Source organism: Suricata suricatta, chromosome 9 (genome assembly GCF_006229205.1).
Source record: "Suricata suricatta isolate VVHF042 chromosome 9, meerkat_22Aug2017_6uvM2_HiC, whole genome shotgun sequence".
Taxonomy (NCBI): Eukaryota; Metazoa; Chordata; class Mammalia; order Carnivora; family Herpestidae; genus Suricata; species Suricata suricatta.
The window spans coordinates 37,689,605-37,704,915 of record NC_043708.1 but is presented as its reverse complement, the minus strand read 5'-3'; the positions used below and the strand labels follow the sequence as shown (position 1 = coordinate 37,704,915).

The following is a 15,311-nucleotide window of genomic DNA, read 5'->3' as shown; positions in this document are numbered from 1 at the left end:
CGGGGGCCCCCCCCCCCCGCGCGCGGCGAGCCCCGGGGCTGCTCCCGGCGGAGGCTTCCGCCGGCTGCGGTGAGTGTGGGGGCTGGCCCCGCCCCCGGCCCGCGCACAGGTGAGTCTCGGGCTTCCTCCTGCGGGGACCCGACCCCTCAGTTCCGCCTGGGCCCAGGTGATCCCGGCCGGCTCCGCCCCTGCCGGTAATCGGCAGCCGCGCCCCGCCTCTTCGGAGGTGAGCTGCGCGGGCGTTCGTCTCCTCACCTGGCGGGCCCTAGGCTCGCGTTTGCTCTCCGTCTGTGTGCGTCCGCCGGTCAGCTCCTCCTCGCCGACGTGAGTGGCGGCCCCAGGCTGCCTCTCGGTGGCTCGTACCTTGCTCTGGTACCACCTTCGCTTCCGCCTGCCAAGTGACTAGTCCAGTTTTCCCCTGAGATCTTCGGAGCTGCAGCCTCCAGCACAAAGTCCGAGAGATTACGTCGTGGCTGCTTGAGACTTGGCGATTTCAGGTTATCAATCTTCTTATCTGGGAAGGGGTGGGGGTGACTCCAGACCCTCTTGTCTTTGTAGGTTAGCTTTCAGTGAACTTTTAACCACAAATTGTCATGCCGAGAGATTACATTACGGCAAATCTCTTATTCAACGCCTGCAAATTCTAACTTTTTTTTTTTTTAAGAAGAATGATATTTCCGCAAGGTGCACCAATCTGGCTGCAAAGCTAAGAAAAGTAGAAAGTTCTCTAAAAGTAAAGCGACTCTTAAAAAAGAGAATCAAAGAGTACAAGAGGTTCAGAGTCTTTAAATATCTCTAGCTGCTGAAAGAAAAACACACAAGGATAAAAAGGCATCGGACTACCTGTGATTTCCTTTTCTTTTCAGATTATTCACCTGACTGGAGAGAGGTCTGGTCCAAGGTCCCAAAAGACCTACCTGCTATTCACAGTCAAGGACCAAAAGACCTAGCTGCTCTCCACAGTCAAGGACTTTGGGAATGTTTGGCCTAAGGAGGTGAACTACAAGGATTTATAGGACTATTTGTGAAGAGAGCCCAAATTAGCTCTGGAACATTGCTTGGGATTGTGGCTTTTATGTCTAGATTGGTACATTATACACAAGGGGGTATCGGGCCATTTCAGCTTTGTGCTAAATCCTCCCTAGATATTGAGGGGTTTCTGTCTCTTCTCCAGCTCATAAAATGCAAATAACTTAAATATTTTCTCTATTGCACTTTTGCACCTTGAATAACATGTTACATTCAGAAGTTGTTCAAAGCCCACTAAAATTTGGAAAGTTAAAATCCTTGCTAAATTAAACAGGAATTTTTAAAAAGCATCTCCCAAGTGGTCAGCCCCATGGTAAGTATATAAAAGACACGAGAGAATTAGACTAAAAAGGACCCTTGACTTCAAGGCATTTGCAGTGGTAGGGTATATATCACTTCAGAGTGAGAAAGAATCAAAATAGCCAATAGATGGCATATAGTCAAGTATCAGATTGTACTTTACAAGAATGATACTAAAATTAAAAAAGTAATTATTAAATTTTGGTTTTTAAAGCATATTTATTTTGAGAGAGGGCGTGCAAGCAGGGAGGGGCAGAGAAAGAGGAAGAGTTATTTTAATAATGAAAAATTCATTATCTTATTGAATGGGATGAATGTAGGTTGGAAGCTTTAGCTGTTAGAAGCTGAAGGAGCCCTTGATGGCTTGAAGTCCACTTCCCTCTTGTCTAATTGTACCCCAAAAGAGGAGATTCCAACATTGGCAACAAGTTCCTATAGTCTGATCTGGTCTCCACAATACCTTTTCTTCAATAAGATAAAAGAAAAAACAGTTCTCTGTATCATTAAGGTTGAGTTCCATCTACACCTCTGTCATCAAAGCATCAGGCATCTTGACAGAGAGAACACAAAAGTAGGAAGACTAGGAGGAAGTTCCTCGAAACTTGATCAAGCAGATCTTAAGCCTAACAACTGTCATGCCGCCACTCCCCTAAAAGTCCAGCTCTCCTGTTCAGTGGAGAGCCTTACCAGTTCTACCCTCTCTGCATGAAAGTCAACAGTATATTCATTCTGCTAATTAAGGTAACACCAGAGTGTTCCAAAGGCCAAGAGAAGAGAACAGTTTAAGACGGAATGGTCAACAGGGTGAAACACAGCTGAGGGTTCAAGTGTGATACCAAATGAAAAGAAGCCATTGCATTCATCTTCTGTGGGAACAGTTTGGGTGTTGGGGTTGGAGGAGGAGTCAGGCTCTATCAGGTGAGGGGAAGGGAAAGTGGAGACAGCCAAGGTAGAACAACTCTAGAAATGTGGGGAACAGGGAAGGGAAAAGACAGGTGGTAGTCATTTAGAAGAGTATGTATCTCAAAGGAAGGTTTCATTATAGAATGTTTATTCTGGGGGGAAAAGATAATAGTTCAGGCAAGGTTTCATATGGGTGATACTGGACAGTACAAAGTAGGAGCCGGCAGTGGGGCCAGAGAACAGGTGCAGGGTCACCTCACCTCTGAAATTGGAGGACATGAAGTAAGGATGGATGTATAATGCAACTGGGCTTTGGGCTCAGCTCAAAAGAAGAAAGTTTTCATTTAATAATTTCTTCCAGGCAGTAAAATGCAAGGTCGTTTCCAAAGAGAAGAGAGAGGAGAAGGAGAAGGGACTGCCCAGGAACACATGAAGGCGTGTTAAGTGGCTTTGCCTGGGCAATCCTGCCACCCAGGCTGAGAGAAGGCAAGTGACTGAACGTGTCCAGGGGATGGGGGTTTTCAAGGCAGGTGAATTGGAAAGATAAAGGTTAAAGATAGGTGCTGTTCTTGCAGCAGAGGTGGCTAAGTGATATGCCTTATTAAGTTGAATGGCAGGGGAAATGAAACCAGATTGGTGGCTCTAAAGGAAACAGAGAGACCAGAGACTAGCAGTCCTAATGATGGTGGAGCAGGTGGCATGAAAGCTGGGAGAGAAAAGTGCTGGTATCAGATGGGGTGTTAAAGGTTTTGGAGGTGGAGTAGTGCCAAGATCCATGTGTGTGTCCTATTTCCTCCACCAGCTTGAAAGTTCCAAGAGGTCAAGAATTGACATACATCGTTGTGCCCCTAGAAATTCATTGTATAATGAAGGTTCTGACCTTGTGTCTTTCATTTAATTATACACGTTGTCATGGTGCATTAAAGAACACTTTGGATCATGTAAACTCTTCTTAATACCAATAAAGTGAAGAAACGAGCTCATTCTAGACAACTCTTTATTGCGTCTCTTAATTATGAAGAGAAGAGAACTCAACGTGAAAGGAAAAGGCATTTGCAATCACAATACTCTCCAAATCACTTCATTTTCTATTTTATGCATAGAAATATTTAATTTCTAATTGATAGAATATTATAAAAATACAATTATTATCATTCTGCTTGGTACCTCCCTTTGGAATAAGGCATAAAACAAATATTTTCCATGTCTCCTTGTAGTCTTCATACATTTTTAAATGGTCGCCACCCCCAAATTCATGCATCTAACACATTAAACACTCTTCTGTTGTGGGGCATATAGATTATTTCTCGTTTTTCAGTATTCCAAAGAATATGATAGTGGACATCTTTTTGCATATAGCCTTTTCTTTTAGGCTATTTCCTTAGGATAAATTTCTAAAAGTAGGAAAGGGGCTTAAAAGTCAAACTCTTCAAAGGTACATACTCCTAGAATCTCTGACACTGCCATAGTAATGTGAACTTTGCCACATTCACTAAAATTTTGCTGACAAAACCAATTGTTAACCACAGAATATGTTTAGTCTATGCTAATAGACTAATAGACACTATATAGGATAGTGGAAAGAATGCTGCTTGACTTTAAGGAAGTCCAAGTTCTACTTCAGAGTTCCTCAGGAATAACAACCTTGCTTAACTACCCTGGTCTCCTGATTGCTTGTCTTTATGAGTATGTTTGCCAAAATGATAGTGAGTATCTCATTATTCCTTTTTTAAGTGAGTTTCATTCCCAGTGAGGAGCCCAATGTGGGGCTTGAACTCAGGGCCCTGAGATCAAAACCTGAGCTGAGAACAAGAGTCAGAAGCTTAACTGAATGAGCCGCCCAGGCACCCTTCTGTCTCTTTCAATGCGAAGATTTCTATTCTTAGTCATCTTGAGGTTTTTTTTATACTAACTCATTGATAGTTAGCATTTATTGAGTACTCACTGTGGGCCACTCTGTAAGTGTTTTATATACATCGTCTCATCTAATCCACAACACAAACTTATGTGGGAAGTACCATTATAAAACCTATTGAGCTGTTGCAAAACTAAGATTTAGGCTAAGGAGATGGAGGCTGACCAAGTTCTCATGGAAGTCCATGGGAGATCAGGAAGTTGAAGGCCAGCTTAATTCTTACATCCTGCATTTTCAACCTCTACACTATAATGCCTGGGCATACTTCCTCCTAAAAGAACCCCAAACACTTTAACCTTGAACCAGCTTTTAGTATTGCACATTTTATATCCCAAAGATAAGAGAATTCCATGCCACTCATGGAGAATCTCAGAACATATGAGTTGGCTTATTTTTGTTTAACAAAAGCTATTATTTTGAAGCCAACTTTTGTTTAGCATGCCTATGTCTCTTGCTAAAGTAAAAATAGCCTCACTGGTCTGGTTATATTCAGTTTTTGCATTTATTTTATTTAATTCCTGACTATATATCTTACTGTAATAGAGCCAGGATTTTTAATTGGCATTGCCTTACGTAAGTTTATACTACTCAGGATTGTTGCCTGTTACTCTGCCCATGGGGCAGCTCTTATTTAAAAGGAATCAAATTAAATTGCTTCATAAAATTACAGCATGTGTTCAGAAAAGTTTTAAACAATTCACTGTGCCTGGACTTCATTTTTCATTACAAACTTTATTCAGCAGACTTCCTGTTTCAAATATTATGAGTTGGTACCCCCTAGTGGAAGATACAAAGCAACTTCAGTTAACTACTACTAAAAGCATTGGAGGTATGAAAATTCTTTTTGTACAGACAGGGATTCTCTGTGGTCCTTGTTGCAGGGTGTGGGTCCTCTTGTCGCTAATTTATTGAGAAACAGTGGAGGTCAGTTGTGAGGCAAGCTACAGGAAGCAGCATAAAGGAAAATGAAATAGGTGGTAATAGGTCTGAAGCGGCATTGACTTTAGGTATGGGATGGCCATGTTAAAAGATGGTGGATAAACCAGCCAGGTTGGGATTGGACTTGAACCATATGATTGGAAGGGGGTGTGCTTGGCGAGTTGGTAGGAGAAAAGCCCAAAATGTGAGGAGGACAACTTGGGTGGGAGAACTGAGACTGAGGGGAAGGGAGAGCCCTGAAACTGGAAAAATTAAATTACAACTGGAATTGAACTATCCAGTATGAAAGATGGGAGAAGGTACATCCCAGTGTGAGAACTAGGGAAGGGAGGAGACACCAAAGCCGACCAGTGTCCGTGGAACCAGCATATCTGTTGAGACTGGAGGCCAGCCACCCTCCTCTGCCATCCCTCTGTCCCTGGGAAGGTGAAACTCGCTGGTTTGGGGATGGCCTCACTGAAGACTATAATATACATACTAGGTTCTCCTTTCACAGTAACAATATGTATTTGAAACTTCAGGAAGTTTCATTTGTGTATTAGGAATATGTAGCTAAGCATTTAAAGTTTTTCAAAAAGTTATCGTATTTTGAAATTAAGTAAAGTAGATGTCTGTTTGCATGAGAGGGCAAAGCCATATCTTCTAACATTCATAAACTGGGGAGAGAGGGCTGATATCTTAGGAAAACTGGAGGTGCCTAAGAAACATGCGCTTAGATGCTCTTCCCTGTTAAAGAACATCAGTAAACTGAATGAACATAATTTGAATTCCATTTTCTAGGTCACGGATTCAAATGTTTAAATACCTTGGCCAAACACCCTGAGAACTTGAACTTGTCATGTGTACTGATCAATATTGACTTGTTAACATACAATCTGGAAATTGTATATCCATGGAAGTTTGCGGAGGGTCCTGGCCTTTCTCTCTGAGTAGTATATCTGAATGTGTGGTGGCTGTATTTAAAATTAAAGTTTTCTTTCTGTAGGAAAAGTACTATGACAATGGCTGCATTGTGTCAAATTCTAAACCAAAGTTTAGGAATCTTAAAGGGACCAGGATTTTAGATGATACCTTGTCCAGTGGTTTCCAAACTGGCGAAGTAGCAAAATAATTGAGGCTGGTGAGGGCAGTGTTTAAAAATACACATTCCATGTGCCTTTTGCACTAAATCACATTCCCCAGGGGCTGGTACAAGGACGCTTACTCAGAGAAATCTGGTGATCACCCATCTTTGGGAGCCACTAATCTACTCCAGCCTCAAAATCTTTGGGGGAATTCTCCTTGATCTTTGTAAGGATTTCTGTGATGCAAGGAACAGAAACCCAAGCCAACTTTAGAAAGGAGTGGTTGTTGTTCAGAGATGAGGAACCTTGCACAAGGAAGGTACTGAAGGAAATAGATCTGGCTCTCACAGGAGTAGAAAGTGATCAGGTAGCTCCCCCTCCCGCTGCATCTCTTCAGCAGGACACCTTCACTAGCAACCCTCTTAGTTTTAGTCCTCCAAGTCTTGCGCCTTGCGTGGCTTTGGGTTGCCCCAGCTCTGACTTGAGTACCGGTGCTGGGTCACCTTAAAGCTGCTCCTGACTCCAGCAGACAGGTTCTTTAGCTCAAGAGAGACTCCAGGTTCAGTTAGGGGTCCAGCCCTAGTTCAATCTATTGTGGCAGGGGTCAGGAAAGGTCTCACGACACACACATGACTACCTACATTAAACTCCTCAGTAAAGATTGAAGGGACTCTTCCAAAGGAGAAGTGCAGTCTGGGTAAGCACTCAGCTGGTGTCTACCATTCCTTTGTAACTTCCCCGCTAGGAAATCATTTGGGCTCTGCCTGAACACTTCTTGAGACAGGAAACTCACCATTATGAGGTCCATTCCTTTTCCAGTTCTACTCAACAGCTTCTTTAGTAATGACCACCATATATTCTAAGTTCATTCTCTGGAATGATACAGAATAAACTTACTCCTTGCTTTTTATGAACTTTGAAGATGGCTATCGTGTTCACCTCAAGATTTTTATTTCCACACCATGCATACTTAATTCCTGGACCTGATCCTTGCTGGCTCTAGCCTCTCATCATTCTGGTCTCCTTCTTTTGTACATGGCTTGAATTGGTAGATGTTCTTAGTAAATTATTTGCTTACTTAAAAATCATTATTTTTTTAATGGATTGAGACTGGCAATATGCAATATATACAATAGACCAACATACAGTATATCCTTCAAAGCAAAAGAATGATGGCAAAAGGGATACATTTCACAAAACAAGCAGAAGCTGAGCAAGAAAATGGTTCAAGAAGCACCTGCCAGGAAAGCCTGTGGCTTGCTCAAGGTGGTCTGCACAATTTTTTCTTAAGCTTTCTAGTGGCCGGCTCAAAGAGAGAATGATAGATCACTGTGTTCATGACAGAAAAACAAACCATAAGCCCAGAAGAATTTAAAATTATTTTTTAACATTTATTTCATTTTGAGAGACAGATCATGAGCAAGGAAGGGGCAGAGAGAGAGGGACACACAGAATCGGAAGCAGGCTCCAGGCTCTGAGTTGTCAGCACAGAGCCTGACTCGGGCTCTAACCCACGAACCATGAGATCATGACCTGAGCCGAAGTCGGCCGCTCAACGGACTGAGTCACCCAGGCGCCCCAGCCAAGAAGAATTTAAACAATTTCTGGTGCAAAGAACAGGAACCATTTTCTCCTTGGGGTTCTCCCAGAGAAGGTATTGTAAAACCAGGTCAACAGTATCTTTAACAATATCCTTGCAGTAAATATTGTGGCCATTTCCTAGGACTGTTTCTTACAAATAGTCTACCAAAGTGAGATCTATCTGCCAAAGTGAGGTATAATGGTATTTGGTCTAAGCACAAGTCAGTGAAGGCATTCTAGGGAGGCTCTGTGATGCAGTCTGGATTCTTTGAAAGAACCACTCTGTGGTTCTTTGCCCCAGTGTCTGGATTGGTGTTAGAGGATCTGGAAATGGTTTCCAAGCTGTGCTCTGAGGATCTGATCTGTGGTGGGACTTCGAGCTTCCCATCCCTTCCCTGCATCCCATTCTCTGACCCTGGGCTTCTAGAAAGACATGGTTGAACAAGGATTCTATGGTTAAAAAAGAAATTTGAAAATTGCTGACACAAAAGGATGGGTACACTGCTATCCGTCAGGTAATCTACCGTGGCTGATGCTCATCTCCCAAAGTTTTCAATAGTCAAGGAGCATCACTGAATTCCAAGATCAACCACCCTCATTAGTTTCTAAAGCACGGGGCTTCTAATGTTGCCTGTTAAACTCAGAGCCATATTTTTTTTTAATTTTTTTTAGTGTTTTATTTATTTTTGAGACAGAGAGAGGCAGAGCATGAGCGGGGAGGGGCAGAGAGAGAGGGAGACACAGAATCCAAAGCAGGCTCCAGGCTCCGAGCCGTCAGCACAGAGCCTGACGCGGGGCTCGAACACACGAACGTGCGATCATGACCTGAGCCGAAGCCGGACACCCAACCGACTGAGCCACCCAGGCGCCCCAGAGCCATATGTTTTAATAAACAAGCAAGCTAGGGAGGGTTGACAACTTCTTATTAGATTTGAGGTGTTTGACAGTGACATATGGTGGACAGAAGGCCACCGCAGCTCCACTTGGAGGTGGGCTAGGAAAGGACTGTTCGTGCTCAGATTCTCCTTAAGGAATTATTTGGTGTTTGCTCTAACAAGATGATACAGCATAGCCTCAGTGATTTTAGCCTGAAAAAAATTTAAGTCTCTGATAACCAAACATCATTTTATCCAAAAGCAAATCCTAGTAAATCACTCATTGAACATCTAGCTTTTTATACCAAGAAGTATATAAACAAGCTTAAAATGTAATATATATAAAACTAGAAAGCTTATGATTTTGGAATCAGAGCAACTATCTTTTTTTTGTGATAATAATAGATAGGATCCACTCTGTATTAATGCCATTCTTGTTCTTGATAGTAAAGAAAATCTGGCATTGATGTGCCAGAGAAAGCCCATCTCTCTTTTCCTGGTAATTGGAATAAATGCTGTTTCTGATCCATCAATGGACTGTTACTCCTGACCTTGAAACACAGTGGCATGAAGTGCAGGTTCCTTATAAGCCTTGTGGCTGAGGGTGGGAACAGGCCCAGAGAATCAGTCCTGAGCATGCGTATCTTGGTTTATAACTGATTTCAGTCCTCAGAATCAAAGATTATGGAAAGATCAATAAAAGCTGCAAACACTCTTAAGTTTTTATCAGATTATACCACAATGTTGACAAAGAGTTTAATAACAATCAGTGGTGGAATAGCTGTGCCTACAGCTCATTTTGTGTAGAACATTGGCCCAAGAATCCCAGAACTTACAATTGTTCAAGCAGGAAAGTGACACGCATTTTAGGTAAACCATCTAGGAAATTAGGAAACAGTAAATGATTGCCCTTAGGAAGAATGTGATAGACTAAACTCTAGTCCAGTCAATAAAGAGAAATTTCTATTAAATGCCAACAAGGGCTTTTCCCCATCTATTCACAAAACCGTATGGTAACTCATTTTTTTTTAAGTTCTGCAGGAATGATGTGCATGTATGAGGATCCCTGTGTTTTATGGCTGCAGGTGATCAGAGAGTGGAAGTGGAAAGTTGCAAAATTAGTCAAATGTAAAGTAATCTTTATTAATCTCCCCAAATGGCAACAAGAATCTGTTGGGGCAAAGTCCCAAATGCCTGATTGTCCACAGCTATGTGGACTGACAGAACTCTACCTTGTTATAGGGCTGGCCAGCTGGTGCCAAAAACAGATGCATCTGGCTATCTGCATGCCCTTTTTAAAGCCTCATTTTAAAGGACTATGACTGGGCAGCACCCAAAAGCCTGGTGGGCTGGGGAGCAAGGATGACAGCAACAGAGCTTGTTGAGAGACTTGTGAAGGACTGGTCTCATGTCTTCCTTCCAGAAGCAGGGGAAAGACTGCCCACTGTGCCCTCCCTGTAGGTTCACACAGCCCACATCAGGTTGGCCTTACATCCAGTTTGGGACATGATGCCTCATCCCAACATCGATATGGCAGAACTCTCTCTGTCTAGCTTGTACAAACACATGTCACTTGCCAAGAAACACAAATCACTTGGTTCTCAAAACAGCTGAAGATAAATATCTTTCGTAGCAAATAAATTAGCTAATATCAAAGCTCTCTATTAAAGGGATCAGTGGCAGATCAATCTTCTTTAAGAGTTTAATTTAGCTCCACGTTTTGGATTTTTGCATTTTTATTTTTTGGCATGATTTTATTTTATTTTTTCAGGAACAGAACTTAGGGATTCATCACTTATATATACACCCAGTGCTCATCCCAACAGTGTCCTCCTTAATGCCCTCACCTCTTTAGCCCTTCCTCCCAGCCGATATCCTGCCAGCAACCCTCAGTTTGTTCTTGGTATTTAAGAGTCTCTTATGGTTTGTCTCCCTCTCTGTTTTTATATTGTTTTTGCTTCTCTTCCCTTATATTTTTCTGCTTTGTATCTTAAATGCCACATATGAGTGAAATCATATGATATTTGTCTTTCTCTATCTGACTTATTTCGCTTAGCATAATACCCTCCAGTTCCATCCACATTGTTGCAAACGACAAGATTTCATTCTGTTTGATTGCCAAGTAATATTGCTTTGTGTGTGTGTGTGTGTGTGTGTGTGTGTGTGTGTGTGTGTGTGCGCGCGCGCGCATGCGCACATGCACATCTTCTTTATCCATTCATCAGTTGATGGACATTTGGGCTCTTTCCATACTTCGGCTATTGTCAACAGTGCTGCTATAAGCATTGGGGTGTATGTGCTCCTCTGAATCAGCACTCCTGTGTCCTTTGGATAAATACCTAGCAGTGCAATTGGTGGGTTGTAGATAGGGTAGTTCTATTTTTAATTTTTGAGGAACCTCTATACTGTTTTCAGAGTGGCTGCACTACTTTGCGTTCCCACCAGCAGTGCAAAGGGGATCCTCTTTCTCTGCATCCTCGCCAACATCTGTTGTTGCCTGAGTTGTTAGTTTTAGCCATTCTGACAAGTGTGAGGTGGTATCTCATTGTGATTTTGATGTGTAGTTCCCTGATGATGAGTGATGTTGAGGATTTTTTAATGTGTCTTCTTTGGAAAGGTGTCTATTCATGTTTTTTTGCATATTTCTTCACTGGATTCTTTGTTTTTTGAATGTTGAGTTTGATAAGTTCTTTATAGATTTTGGATACTAACCCCTTATCTGATAAGTCATTTGCAAATATCTTCTCCCGTTCTGGTTCTATCGGTTGCCTTTTGGTTTTGTTTCCTTCCTTTGGCTAATTGTTTCCTTCACTGTGAGGAAGCTCCCAATAGTTCATTTTTGGTTTTGTTACCCTTGCCTCTGGAGACATGTCAAGTAAGATCAAAGAGGTTGTTGCCTGTTTTCTCCTTTAGGATTTTGATGGCTTCCTATCTTACGTTTATTTTTGTGTATGGTGTAAGAAAGCAGTCCAGGTTCATTCTGCATGCTGCTGTCCAGTTTTCCCAACACCATTTGGTGAAGAGACTGTCTTTTTCCTATTGGATATTCTTTCCTGCTTTGCCAAAGATTAGTTGGCCATACATTTGTGGGTCCACTTCTGGGTTCTCTGTTCTGTTCCATTGATCTATGTGTCTGTTCTTTTGCCAGTACCATACTCTTCTGATGATTACAGCTTTGTAATACAACTTCAAGTCCAGAATTGTGATGCCTCCTGCTTTGGTTTTCTTTTTCAGGATTGCTTTGGCTATTCAGGGTCTTTTCTGGTTCCATACAGATTTTAGGATCATTTGTTCTAGCTCTGTGAAGAATGCTGGAGTTATTTTGATAGGGATTGAGCTCCGCATTTTTTTTTTTTAATGTGCTAAGTGATCAGAGTCTTGGTAGGTCCCAGTCTGATTAGTTTGCGAACTTAGAGCAGTCAGCCTCTGCTGGAAAGCTTTGAAAAGTTAGCATCCCCGGCAGCTTCCACTACCTGAATGTCAGAACTTCTCCCAGGAAAATCTTACTGGGGAAATTGCCACAGGACTTGCCTATTAATAGAGTGGATGGCCTCAGCCTTCTGAAGTAGTGATATGTTTATACTGAGTTTACATTTTACATGTTCCAATATGGCCATTTATAATTCTCAATGCTTATGGTGTGCCACTAATCTTGCTGTGCTTTGTTTGCTGATGCCTGATCGAGGTGGACAAATCAGTCGATTGGCCTACCTGACTTTCACTTCCTTCTCAGAGTCAGTGCACCCCCCAAGCCCAGAAATATGGGACTTAGACGGCCACTGCTTGACATTTTATATCTGTTAGAAGTTTCATATCAATTCAGGATCCTAATTCCCATTAAGATAATTTACATTTATTCTTTAAATCTAGTATATTAGCCAGCTCTCCTAGTTTATGTCATCCTAATATTTGATCAACATACTCCTTCATCCAAGTCACTAATCAAAATGTTGACTAGCTTTGGCTAAATGCTGATGTTGATGACCAGTTGGTAGATTTGTTTGATGGAACATAAGATGAAGATTCAATGTGTTGTTGTAGATCTATTCATTGTCATAGGAAGATGTCCTTAGTACATTGAAAATAGAAAAATTAATTTAATATTCATTTCTGATTCTACTGTTGTCAAAATATGTTTCTATATAAACATAGAAAAGGTTCTGGAAAGAGATGTACCAAGAAAGTCAGTATTTACCTCTGAGTGGCCAGGCTACTAATCATTTTTCATTTTCTTTTTAATGCTTGTCTGTGTCTTCTGAAAAATAATTTAGCATAAATTATTTTATAGAGGAAACAACAAAAATATTGTATTTTACAAAAATGCAAAAGAAGTAGGAGAAAGATCAAAGAGAGCCCTATGGCATATCTCTTAAGACCTCTTTCCAGATCCAATAAAGTGGTTCTCAGGCTGCTCTGCTTAACAGAATTATTGGAAGAGATTTTTTTCAATGTTTATTTATTTTTGAGAAAGAGTAAGAAAGACAGTGTGAGCGGGGATAGGGCAGAGAGAGGGAGACACAGAATCTGAAGCAGGTTTCAGGCTTTGAACTGTCAGCACAGAGCCCGACGCAGGGCTCAAACCCACAAACCACAAGATTATGACCTGAGCCAAAGTAGGGTACTTACCCGACTGAGCCGCCCAGGCACCCCAGAAGAGATTTTTAAAAACGTCTCCCTTGGGAGAATTCCAGATGATAATGCTGCTGCTCCTTGGACCAGCCAGAGGACAGGGCCACTTAATTAGCTGAGAATATTCCTAACTTCTCTGCCTCTTATTGGCTCTGGGACTAATCTAATGAGCTTTTTTTTTTTTAATAGCTTCAAAATGGGATATTAGCATTTATCTTAAAGGACAGTGGTGAGGCTTAAATGGAGTAATGTACACAAGATGCCTAACCCAGTGCCCAGAGTATGGTGTAGCCTAGCAAATGGTATGCTAGTCTCCCTAGCATCTAACCCATTGTTCTCATCCTTATTCACAAAGCCACTGCTTTCACACCGCTTACCTCTTCTCCCTTTCCAACACGTTTTAGGATCTTACCATCAGTCCAAGGAGACAGCAAAGAAAGTACTGGCTTAGTATTGATGTTACTACCAATTTGCAGAAATCATTATTTCTAATGATCTCCATATAAAGTAAAAAGCCCTGGATAAATAACCTCTGTTTTAATCCTTTTGTTTAAAATGCTTCCCCCCCCCCCCCCCCCCCCGTTACTTTTGCATTAATGAAATCCCCCTTGCATTCTGGTAAGCCTGGAAGTTAATTCAAGAAATATTTGCAAGAGGCACCTGGGTGGCTCAGTTGGTTAAGCTTGGGACTTTGGCTTAGGTCATGATCTTGTGGTTCATGAGTTCGAGCCCCATGTTGGGCTCTGTGCTGGCAGCTCAGACCCTGGAGTCTGTTTCAGGCTCTGTGTCTCCTCTCTCTCTGCTCCTCCCCTGCTAGTTCTCTCTCTCTCTCAAAAAGAAAAATAAAACATTAAAAAAAGAGAAATATTTGCAGTTGTGCATAAAGCAACATGTAATCTTTGTTGCTCAGAAGATGTAAAGACAGGTGGAAAAGACTAAACAGTAAATTATCCCTTTGGCACATCATGACGTTTTAGTGGAGTTTTTGTCATATTAATGTCCTACCTAATGAGGAAAGAGTGAAACAGCATACTTTAAAAAACAAAAAACAAAAAGACCTTTTCAGTTAGAGCAGGATATTTTTAAAGCAATTCTTAGGGGAGTTATCAATTCCTATAGCATACAGTTCACACCACCTCAGAAGGGCTGAGATCAAAGAGAACTAGCCTTGAAGAGGCCATGGAGCTGGAAGGGAAGGTGACTCATTTGGCCTGGGAGCCCCACACCCAAGTCAGTCTTTGAGGTATTGTTCTTAGAGTAGCAAACGTGGCTGCTCCTCAGGGAAGAGTAACTGAGCTGGTCACAGCCCCCTTCTTCCTCCTTCTCCTACTTAGGCCCCCAGGGTTGGGTGGCCTGTGTGAGCAATGGAAAATTCCTTTGACCCAGAGCTAGGCTATAGAAGGGGCATGCCACGTGCACATCCTTCCAAAACACAACCAATGGATGCCAGCTTCTCTCTCTTTCTTCAGAGTCCAAGATTCCTTCAGTGGTGCATAATCTCCCCAGTCTTGAGGGGGCTCCCAGAAGAGTGCTTGGAATCATTATTTTCCATGCAGATGACGTCATGCCTTGTAAAAGTCAAAATAAAGTCCTTCTATTGGTTCCCCTGATTTTGTCCCTTTTCTCTTAAAAATAGAATCATCCTACCTGAACATGTTATTTCTTGAACATATTGTTTCTAATGATTTTGTGACTTTAAAAAATGTAAATGTAATTTTTGGTTATAGGTGTGTCATGAATTGTTTAAAATATCATCTAAAGGTATCTATGCAACATGACCATTTGATTAGCAAAAAGATAAAATTGTATACAAAGTCAGTTGACTAAACAATTTTGGAACTTGAAATTCTTTTGGTTTTACTTGTATCATTATTATTATTTTAATGCTGATCTTTTTTCTTCCTGTCTGTTGATTTATGGTCTGTGGCCATTAGATGGCACTGTGCATTTCAAACATGGAAGCCTGTGAAATTCTAATGCTGGGTGGTGCAGAACAAAGTAATATACGTTAGTTAAGATCGTCACCTTTTTGTTTCAGTGGTGGTAGAAACATTTTATTTTTCACATAAAATTTTC

The 15,311-nt window shown here is 41.6% G+C and overlaps 2 long non-coding RNA genes across 2 annotated transcripts; both read left to right on the top strand.

The window, feature by feature from the left end:
• The first annotated feature begins 159 nt into the window (after positions 1–159).
• LOC115302469 lies at positions 160–2,712 on the top strand. The gene is made up of 3 exons (XR_003913485.1): positions 160–497; positions 867–995; positions 2,594–2,712. It is a non-coding gene; the product is annotated as an uncharacterized LOC115302469 (long non-coding RNA).
• Positions 2,713–8,039: 5,327 nt separating this feature from the next.
• Positions 8,040–14,845, top strand: LOC115301020. Its single transcript, XR_003912944.1, has 2 exons — positions 8,040–8,246; positions 14,705–14,845. It is a non-coding gene; the product is annotated as an uncharacterized LOC115301020 (long non-coding RNA).
• The last annotated feature ends 466 nt before the right edge of the window (positions 14,846–15,311 follow it).